The following is a 10,481-nucleotide window of genomic DNA, read 5'->3' as shown; positions in this document are numbered from 1 at the left end:
GGGGGGGGGGGGGGGGTACAAAAACAGAAGCTGCTGAGCACCTTCAGGGTGTCTCATATATTTACTGATCCGACTTCAAAAAAAGTGAGACTTGCTCAACCTGGAGTCTAACGTAAGGCCAGACTGAAAACCGAACGCAGAGTTTGAGATTATGAAGAAGAAGAACACGCAACAGAAGTCAGACACAGCAGCTGAGAAGTTCCAGCGAGATAACGATTGTTGATGCCGTGAAAAAGACTGATGTTCCACCGCCAACGCAGCGCGCAGAGTCAAGACATAGACAGATAGATAGATTTACTCTACTGATTCCAAATTGGGAATCAAGGCATTGATTAAATTATGTCGAAAGTTTAAACTTTCTCACATATGTAAACTACGTAGCTGGTTATAAAGAACCTCTTGGAAATGTTTCTTGGCACATTTCTTAATGAAATCCAGAGCTGTATTCAAGACTCCTTAAGCTGAGTCAAAGAACGGTTCTTGTTGTGTCACAGTTTTTCAGATTTCACAGTGAGCTATTGTAACTTTAATCACTTCAATCCTTTGGATTTACAGGGGGTTTGAACTGTGACAGAAACAGGTGAAGTAAAGTATACTGCTTACTGAAACCATGATTTAAAGTTTTTGGACAAAAAAAGAATGATGTTAGAGACAGGCCAACTATGAAAGTATAAATCCACACACGACAAAGACACACTACCTGCACCTGTAAGCGACAGTGCAGTGAACAGTTACAGGTGATATTGAAAAATAGAAAGAGGAGAGCAGCAGTGTCTGTGGTCTGCTATAAGAGAAACCAGTGAACCATGCTTTAAGCTACATGCTACCGTTAGCGTGCTAACATTCTCGCTATGACAAAGCTAACTGGGAATGCTATTAGTTTTGTAGGTGTAAGATTTGGACGAGAATGTTGTCCTGGTTACGTATCACCAAGACGATTCCAACTCAACCTGAGGCCGACATTAATGTCCGTGCCAGATTTCAATGACGAATCCATCCACAGAAACAAGTCCCAGTTAATGATACAACTTTACAGACACAACAAATGTTATTGCCTGGGTTTTACGAGTCAGAATGTGAGTATTTGCAGCTTGAAAAGTCTACAGGACAGTACTGTATCCAACAGTGTGTCGCCTTTAAATGCGTAAAATCAGATAGAACGTAACTCTGATCTGGATAAATGAGAAAGTTGACAAAGCATCTGCTGTTACTTGGTGAAAAACACCTTAAAGTAACTTCCACTTAATATTGTTTAAGGGGTTAAATTTAAATTTGCATAATGCTCTTTCTCTCATTTTCAAAGCCTCGTGAATTTTCCTGAATGAAGGACAGAGAGAATAAGAAAGCAGGGCAGACAGAGAATAAAGAGACGGCAAGAGAATAGCACACCAAATAATAGCGCACAATACCTCGGCTGTGGAGAATGGAAAAAGAGAGAGAAAAACAGAGACAGGCACAAAAACAGAAAATAATAGACAGCCCCATTAGGCAGAGGTTATTGAGTAAATTCATCTCACTAGACAAAAGCTTCTCCTGTGCTTGTGTCACTGCTGCTTCCACCAAACTCAACATTTTCTCTCCAATTTCGGTCCATTTGTACCCCCCCCCCCCCCCCCCTCCCGCCACGTCTGTTAAAAGCTAAATTGCCCGTCTGCGTCGCCTTAAAATGGTTTCCCATGCACCACCACCATGTAAAGGCAGCAATACGTGGGGCAATTTCCGCAGGCCAAAAGGAGACGCCTGAGCTCCGTCGCTTTCAAACAGGAAACCTCAAGGTGCCTTAAACGGATTTCAACATGTTTTTGACCCTGTGGTTTACTTTGTTGTGGGGGGGTGGGGGTGGTGGTGGAAGCATTAACTACCAACGCTCCACCGTCACTGTGTCTTATCAGCTGTATCCTTCTTTCAGACAGAACGCGGGGGGATTTAAAGCTGGCAGAATCACACACGAAGACAAAAAGGCAGACGGGAAACAGAGCTGGATTGGCAGAACCTCACTCTCAAGGTGGCTTAAAACTGAGCAAGAGAAATTTTGTTTCTCAAGTCGAGCAAGAAGTTCACCTATCGCAAACAAAGCAAAAGACAGTTACCTTCGAGCAGCGCCCGTTTTCCCGCACTCCTACAATTCAGAGCAAAACGAATGTCAATTTAAAAATGTCGGAGCCGTGGCGACGGTCTATCTGCACCAGAGGCTCGATTTCCCCAGAGGCGACATTGACGGTGCAGTTTGGTGCAAAAATCAATTAAATAATCCAATTTCAAAAATGATCAAATGGCAGAATTTGCGTGTGCGCTCACAGAAGCTGCTTGAGGATGCAAAAACACCTGCTGGGGTGTCCTTGAGGGAAACGCTGAACCTGGACGGCGCGCTCCTCCTGATAAGAGCCAAGAGACACATTAGAGGAGGCACCACATATGGTTCTCTGATCCTATTTCTCAAAACACACACTGACGAAACCTTATGGTCACCCCCCCCCCCATCTCTCCCTCTCCCTCACACATGCCAGTTTGTGATTGACTAAGCACTCAACAAAATGAGATGAGCCTCAGTGTGTGTGTGTGAGGTGTGAGTGCCGCTTTGTGTGAAAGATGATTGGGGGTGGGGGGGGTGGGGGCTGTGTCATTGTATCCCACTGACTCAGCATCTCCGTGTCGTCACTCCTGTCATTTCACCGCAGTTTCCTCACTCTGAGGGGCGAGCGGCCGACCTGTCAGGGTCCCGCTCCAAATGTTTCAAACACCAAGATCGATGACAAAGTCTGTTTACCTCTTCTTTTCCCCAGATGGAAAATTGTTTCTGTTGGCAGCATGATGAAACACTAATCATACAAATGCTGTGTTTCAGTTTGTTTTGGTCTCTTTCTTTATTGTTGTTGTTTTTTTTTCTTTTGGGTTGAAATTGAGGGATATGAATATTGACTGGACTCCTGGTGAGCTTTGTTTGGCCCCACAGTGGAAAATCGGGGGATAACTGAACTCCAGATTGTTATATTTTTCACAGCAGGAGAAACCAAACAGTTGGGTAAGCCAAGGCTTGGCATTGTGATGAAAGTGAAGTTACAGTACACTCAAGACTTTTTTTTTTTTTAGGATACTAATAACTCACACTTTATACTGCAATTTATCTTGCAATTTCACTGCCAGAATTAAGTACTTCACTGAAACCTTCCCTCGCACAATAGTTGACAGTAGAGTTTGACAATGCCGCACTTTTTTATGTGCATTTGAACATAACTGTTTCCCAAAAATTGTCTTAATCTTGTCAAAATTATATCCTGCTACAATGCATCAGTGCAGACACAACACTACAGGATACTATACTATACAAATAACACCTGACATGGGGGCTGAGAACCATCCTCTGCTTCATGTAGGGGGGTTCGGATCAATGTATGAACTTAAGACAGCGTTATGGGCGGCTGTGGCTCGGGAGGCGGAGCGGGTCGGAGGTTCGATCCCCGGCTCCTCCGGTGACTTAGATACTGAACCCGAAATGTCTCATCAGTGTGTGAATGTGTCTCTGTGAGATGTGTGAAAGGGAGAATGTGTCTCGTAACGCAAAGTGCTTTGAGTGGCTGATAAGACCATTTACACCAAGGCCACTACTTTAAATATAAGAGATATATATATAAAATAAATAGAAAATACAGTTCACGAGCCTCGGGATTTCCGTGGTTGGGCAGGAAACATCCAGCTAAACAGGAAGAGCCTCTCAAGGCTCGGCCACAGGTTTTGTAATCCTGTCAAGTTTTCAATTCAGGAAAGAGAAGTCTGGCTGATTGCCGTCAATCTCCAGAACAGAGAACAGCGACATGTTGTGAGACATATTATTAAAACTGTCTCTCCAGCAGAGATAACATTTACATGTCAACATCTCACAGAAAACACATCTTGGACACAAAATCTTGTGAGATGATGATCAGCAGACTTGATATCGACTGTGTGGTCTGAGGTTAGTAATCAAAATGGGCAAAGAGAGGAAAGCCCGTTTCATCCGCTGAGTCACCCACGTCACTCCCCCTCCACCTCTTTCTCTCCAGCTCCCCTTTCTCTCCTCACTTCTTTGAATTCCTAATCACTTCCAGAAAGAGCAGAATTTGAAGAGTACAACCTCAGCGCCTCTGCTTCTCTCCATCCCCTCCTCTTTCTCCGACTCCTCTCATCTGAGTCACACTGTCAGGAATACCGTCACTCTCTCTTCGCCTCACTGCTTCCAGCTCCTTTTTCTTCCTCTTTCATTTCCTTCTATTTCTCTTCTTTTTTTTTTATTTGAAACCTCGCCTCAGTTGCTTCCTCCGTGACTTTACTCTCTCAAAGTTCTGCTGTTTCTCTCCTGGTTGTTTTTCTTCACTCCCTCATATCCTTCTCAACAGAGGTCAGAATAAATATGTCACTAGCTAAGATTTCAAGCGCTTCAAGAAATACACTTTATTAGTGTTACTTTATTGTAAGTGTAACATCTGCCATTATCTTCCCATTTGAACTCTTCACCCCAACAATGCAATATTCTTCATCCTCTTTCTTCCGCTCACTTCCCCTCCCTCCTCCGCTGAGCCTCAGCAGCAAGCAGAGATAGCAGAGTACACTGTATATTACCACTTTTCAGCCAACCTCCCACCATCACTGACCCCACTTATTCCTCCTCATCCCCACTTTGGTGCCCAAAATAAAAAACAATCCCCCATTCTACCTCTACATGTTTCCCTCTCTCTTCCCTCTGTCAAGTGAGACACTTTTTTTATAGTAGCACGTCTTAACAAGCTACTTTCCTATCCTTATTCCTGCTCTCCTCTCTGGTGTCAGCCATGTTCACTTCATGTCTCCAAACAAAGTGACAGATCTTAAGCGTGAAATACAAAATGCCTCATAAACACTGGAGGGAAGCTGGACTTGCTGACATTGTATCTTTGTCCGTTTTTTTATTTTACTTTTGTTGTTTTTATCCCTTTGGTGTCATTTGGTGCAAAGCAGCAGACATCATCTGGGTTGTTTAAGATAAGCCTGCAGTGCAACTGTTTCGCAACATCGTGATACTGTATGTGAATTCTTGAGTATTGACTTTCAGTCAAACAGTTTCCTCTCTCTCAGACTGTAAAGGACTTTTCCCCCTCAAAAAAGCTTTACATCGGTTCGCCTGCGGGAGAATTCAAGATGAACAAGAGGGGGAAAAAAAAGAAGAAGAACATCCATCAGAAACACATTCAACGTAGTATTTGAATATTTTTTCTATCTACCTCATGCTCTAAGGATGGTTTCAAGAGTTGTGAACAGAACATGACAGCTGGCATTGTTTTTCAAATAAGGTGCACAGGGTATGATGCCTAAGAGTCATGCCCCCCCCCCCGCCCCCCGACCACACACACACACCTCATCACAGTACAAATAACACAAGACAGATCTGCATCTGAAAGCCATGTATGGAAAAAACAAGGAGGAAGCACTCTAACTTTGACCTTGGCGCAGCACTAAATATACACAAGGAGAGAGGGAGGGTAAAGGGAGGATATCCGAGTGGGCGCGCACGTGTGTGTGTGTGTGTGTGTGCGTGTCAGAAGTATGGGGATGTGCTGATTGGACTCATTTTTGCAGAAGAACAGGAAATGCAGACAGGTTCAGTGTTCAGTTACACATCGAGATATGGGTCGTGCAAGCGCACACACACACACACACACACACACACACACACACACAGATACACACAAACGAGCACGCACACACACACACACACACACACACACACACACACACACACACACTGATTATTTTGCTGCCTCAACTGTTCAGAAAGCACAGAACATAAAGGAAGAAATTGGCCATTTGGGACAGCGAACACAAGCTGTATGGTCTGCAGCAGCAGATGAAAATGGGCTGCTAAAATTCTTTTAATTGCTGACAAAACAACGGTAGAATTATCCTTGCTCACACTAGGATAGGAAATAACTTCCCCACCCACCCACATGCCACTCGTCTCACTTGACAAATCCCGAGCACGGTTGCTAACAACAATTAAGCTCCTCGCAAGTCCTATTTTGAACTTGGGAAGCGAGTGTTTGCAATCAAGGAGTGTGTAAAACGGGCTGGCGTCTTCGTCTGGCGGTTACCTCCGACATCTGTGCACCGTCGGATCGTCTCTTCCCCCTTACAAGAGAAACTATTTCAATCTGCCTGCCCTGTTTGATCTCCTGTGGCCTTTCACTGTGGAGGCTGCATCAAAAAGATGCCGGGAACTTAAAAGCTCCATCTCTCTCTCTTTCTCTCTCTCTCTTTTTTTATTTTGTTCCATCTCTTCCTCTGTCTGTTTTGTTCAGACAGAGCCTGGGAGCTGTGAGCTTTCTGTCACTGGCTGATCAGAACAGGAAGAGAAAAACAAGATAAACTGGTTCATGTCCTATAGTATCACCATATGTTGAAGTCAATACAACAAGTGAATATACTTTACATACCAGGTGAAGATGCACAATTCATGAATTTCCCCAAGGGGATAAATAAAGTATTTATCTCTACATCTATGGAGCTTTTTATACTGATGACACCTCAAACCATAATGAGGATCATGTTTATATATAACACAATATAAAGCAATAATTATGAGTTCATATATTTACAAGGATATTCCCATTGTCTTCTTTCTATTATTACATTACATTATTTCTTCTCCATCATTCTGCTTCGTTCCACTGTCAGAGGTCCTCTCCTTCACAAATTCTTCCATCATCCAATCAGCTTTCTGCCAGCATTCTTCCAGCCAATTGGCTGTTAGATGCTGCTCTTATAAAATCATTGTGACACTCTGACTTTCAGACCTGCTGCTGGGCAACCCACCACTTCCTCCATCACCGCCATGATCCTCACATTGTTCTGGCAGATTCATCTGAGAGTTTTCCAGACACGGACTTTACTCCTCCACTGCAAGTGACTCCAGGACTCTGTCCTCTCTCCGGTCTTTCTGGGCATACGTGTGATGAGGATGCTTTTTTTGAATGGAGTTGCTGCATCTGATTGAACAGACTGACTGAGACCAGTGGAGTCAGCAGAGGGAGGGAAAAGTCTATCAACACCTCTCACACCATTGGTTATAATCCAGTATGTAACCTACTGCAAACTTTTCATTGATAAATCTTACGTGGTGCTATTATATCACATCTGTCGCATTATAATTTGAAGAAGCCTGTCGCTCTGTTCTTCCATCTGCATGCCTGTCTGAGCACATCACATAAATTGTCTTCCAAAAGCAAGTTCAAACAACTTGTGTTGTACAGTACGTGGGATTCAAACTGGTATTTTGCCATGTAATATCAGTTTACTTGGCAGTCTGGTCATCTGTAGCTCAACAGGAGAGAGCGTGGCTCTAACACTGCCGGGTTGGTGCTTTGGCTCCCACTGGGGCTGCACCCATATACACCATTTAAATGTAGAATCTGAAGGCACGGCAAATAAAAACCCTCAGCTAAGTGCCTCATTCACACGCATGCACATGTTATGATAACACTACCGTCCTCTGGGTTTTTCTCATAGTGAAACAGCTTTCCTATCATTCCATTACCACCTCTCCTCCCTGGTTTATTTATTACAAGCGCTTGAGGTATGTATCTGCTCGACGCAGACGGACCACGGGATGCATTGTCGATCGTCTGTGGCTCTCATCTCAGCTGGGATCTGAGCCACGGAGGGCTGAGAGTGCAGACACAGCTCCAGCAGCCCACCCACCTGACCTCTCACACTCGCATGCACACACACACACACACACACACACACACACACACACACACACACACACACACACACACACACGCACACAATCCCTGTGGCGCTTGATGCTTTGGCCCAAACACAATGGCTTCCCACTGGGCAAGGTGGTGAGCCTGCCGAGTCCACTCTCATTTATAATGTGGCTCATAAAACTCAATGTCAAGGAAGCTCCACAGAGAACAGACTCAGTCAACAGTAAAGGGGGCGGCGTCCACGAACAGAGAAGAAGAGTGTGTTCACCCAAACAATCCCAGATACAGATGTCATAAAAAACTACCTGATGGCACCAGATGATCTATTATCAACACTGGGTACCATAAACACAGCACCCGTCTCCTCATAAATTAAACCCTCAGGTTTAGACGATGAGAGAAAGTATGATAAATATGGGACTGAACACCACGGACACTCATATCACATGGGAAGTGTCATCCTAGAAGTCTTTAAATATGACTGAACACCGGTTACAGCACACACAGAATGTCTATAATACATAGAAAGGTGGATACATAGAGAGCGGAAAGAAAGGATGATCTCCTCTAAGAACAAATTAATAATAAAAGACTCCAAGAATAAACTAGGTAATTAGGTTACAGGCGGCTCAAAGCACATGCTGCTCCGCTGTCGTCGGAGTCGGATTCTGACTCATTTCAGGCTAAAACCTCTCAAAACGCCGCATGTCTGCGGGTGAAACAGGAAGTAATATGTTCCACAGTCATTATGTCACTATAACCATGCGCGCAGTCACTTTGGATGTCACGCCTTAGCCCCAAAGTGGAGGTGATGCTCAGGGTTTCTGGCTTATCAATGCGTGCCAGCACAGGCACATCATGACACACACACACACACACACACATAAGAGAGAGGGGAATAAGTCTTTCTTCCCCATACATCTTTTTGCATCTCCTCCCATAGCTCCCACATCATCTCTAACTCTCTCTCACACACACACTCATCCTCACAAGTTCAACCCCGAGTGAGATAAGAAGGGAGAGAAAAGGAGATGAGAGGAGGTTCAGAGAAGAGTCTCTCTCTCTCTCTCTCTTCTCCCGCACACACACACACACACACACATAACCTAAAGAGATTTTTTTTTTCTATGTGCTTGGCAGCCAAAGCGGTGGCTTGGTGCCCGTAGTCTCTCAAAATCAGCCCGTCTGCCTCACCTACGCATTTCAAGTCAAAAATTCATAAGGTGACACAAAACTGTCAAAGCACGTTGATGCGACTCCAAAATGATGATGCTGTGTGTGTGTGTTTGTGTGTATGTGTGCATTTAGTGTGTGTATGCATTTAGTGTGTGTGTGTGCATTTATATGTGGGTGGGTAACGGGCGCGCGCGCGCACACACACACACACACACACACACATCCCTGAAAAAAACCCACACAGGTCAAACACTACACACACTTACACACACATTCAAACAGGCACTAATGCGTGCAAGTACAAACTTACACACGCACACACAGAGTTTGGTCTCAAAGCACAAGGCCTCGCGCGCACACACACACACGCACGCACACAATCATATATGTTCACACGCACGCGCTCAGTGGACGCAAAGTGTGCTTCCAAGTTGACTGCGTGTCTTGTGCGCAGATGCAACGCTGCTGACATTTCCACCAAAGAGTCATCACAATAACCCACAACAGCTACAAACGCAAAAAACTCCAGCAATATTCTTAAGGGCTCGTGAGCCTGTGGTGCTCAGCGGAGGCTTTATAGCAGATATGAGAGGAAGTCTGTTGGTATCACTATAATAATGCGACAGCAGTCCTATAATACTCCCATGATCTGAAATGTGCCATATAAACATTAAAGCTCGGGCATGTGGGACATAAAACACCCCGCGGAGCTCACACTAACACCCTATTCGTATTGCCACTTTGCATCCAAAATCCGCAGCTCCTTCCCAGTGAAGTCAAACAATCCTTCACCTTCACCACAACTTGACCAATTCCACCAGAAAGAAAAAAAAGGGGGGGGGGGCGACGTTCAGTCATTTCGGAGATAGTCCATCCGCAACCTCGGCGCGCGTCTGGCTGCTTCTCCCGCGGGTGCGCAACACAAGCCATGCGACGGTTCGAAGCGCAAATATGAAATAACATAAAACCTGTTATCTCCTGCAGCACAGACGGGTCCATGTGTGCTCTCGTTAGGAGCGATGAAGGGGAGAGAGACGTCGGCTGAAGGTATGAAGGAGGACGAGGAGAGGAAAGAGGAAGGGGGTCGGAAAGCTGAGGAATGTCACCAACATTTCAGATGTAGGGGAGAAAAAAAAAAAAAAAGCTCCAAGACGAGTAGAGAGATGATGAACAACCACAAAAAGTTTGGCCGTACTTACTGATCAAAGCGTCCTTCGCGTGCGTCCTGTTTGGCATGTTATTAGGATGGAAGAGTTGCAGCAGAAGACATTTCTATTCCCGGCGGGCTTGTCAGACAGCAGCAGCAGGACCAGCACCGGTTCCAAAGCTCAGCTCTGCAGTTCCGTGCGCACAGGAGAGCAGCGCTCAGCATGAATGAAAGCAGAGCTGCGGTTAGACTCCGGCATCCCCTGGTAGAGAGAGGGAGAGGGAGAGAGAGAGAGAGACGGGGAGAGAGAGAGAAAAAGAGAGAGAGGTTAGCGACAGGAGTGCGCCCCCTGGCTGCTTAATTGCGTTACAGCGGATCGCCGGACGCACCGCTCCATGACGCGCATAGGTGGCAGCATTGGACCCGGTACAAGCTGT

At 45.2% G+C, this 10,481-nt stretch overlaps 1 protein-coding gene across 1 annotated transcript in view; it reads right to left on the bottom strand.

Moving 5' to 3' along the window:
* Positions 1–10,255, bottom strand: part of LOC111655265 (plexin-A1-like) — a 254,910-nt gene extending 244,655 nt beyond the window's left edge. Inside the window, exon 1 of the mRNA XM_023406597.2 lies at positions 10,097–10,255. The gene's annotated coding sequence lies outside the window, so the exon portion shown is untranslated. The remainder of the gene's footprint in view (positions 1–10,096) is intronic.
* Positions 10,256–10,481: the final 226 nt, after the last annotated feature.

This window comes from Seriola lalandi, unplaced genomic scaffold (assembly GCF_002814215.2).
Source record: "Seriola lalandi dorsalis isolate HSWRI2012SDOR001 ecotype SW California unplaced genomic scaffold, Sedor1 jcf7180002054312, whole genome shotgun sequence".
Classification (NCBI taxonomy): domain Eukaryota; kingdom Metazoa; phylum Chordata; class Actinopteri; order Carangiformes; family Carangidae; genus Seriola; species Seriola lalandi.
This window is presented reverse-complemented; position numbering and strand designations above follow the sequence as displayed.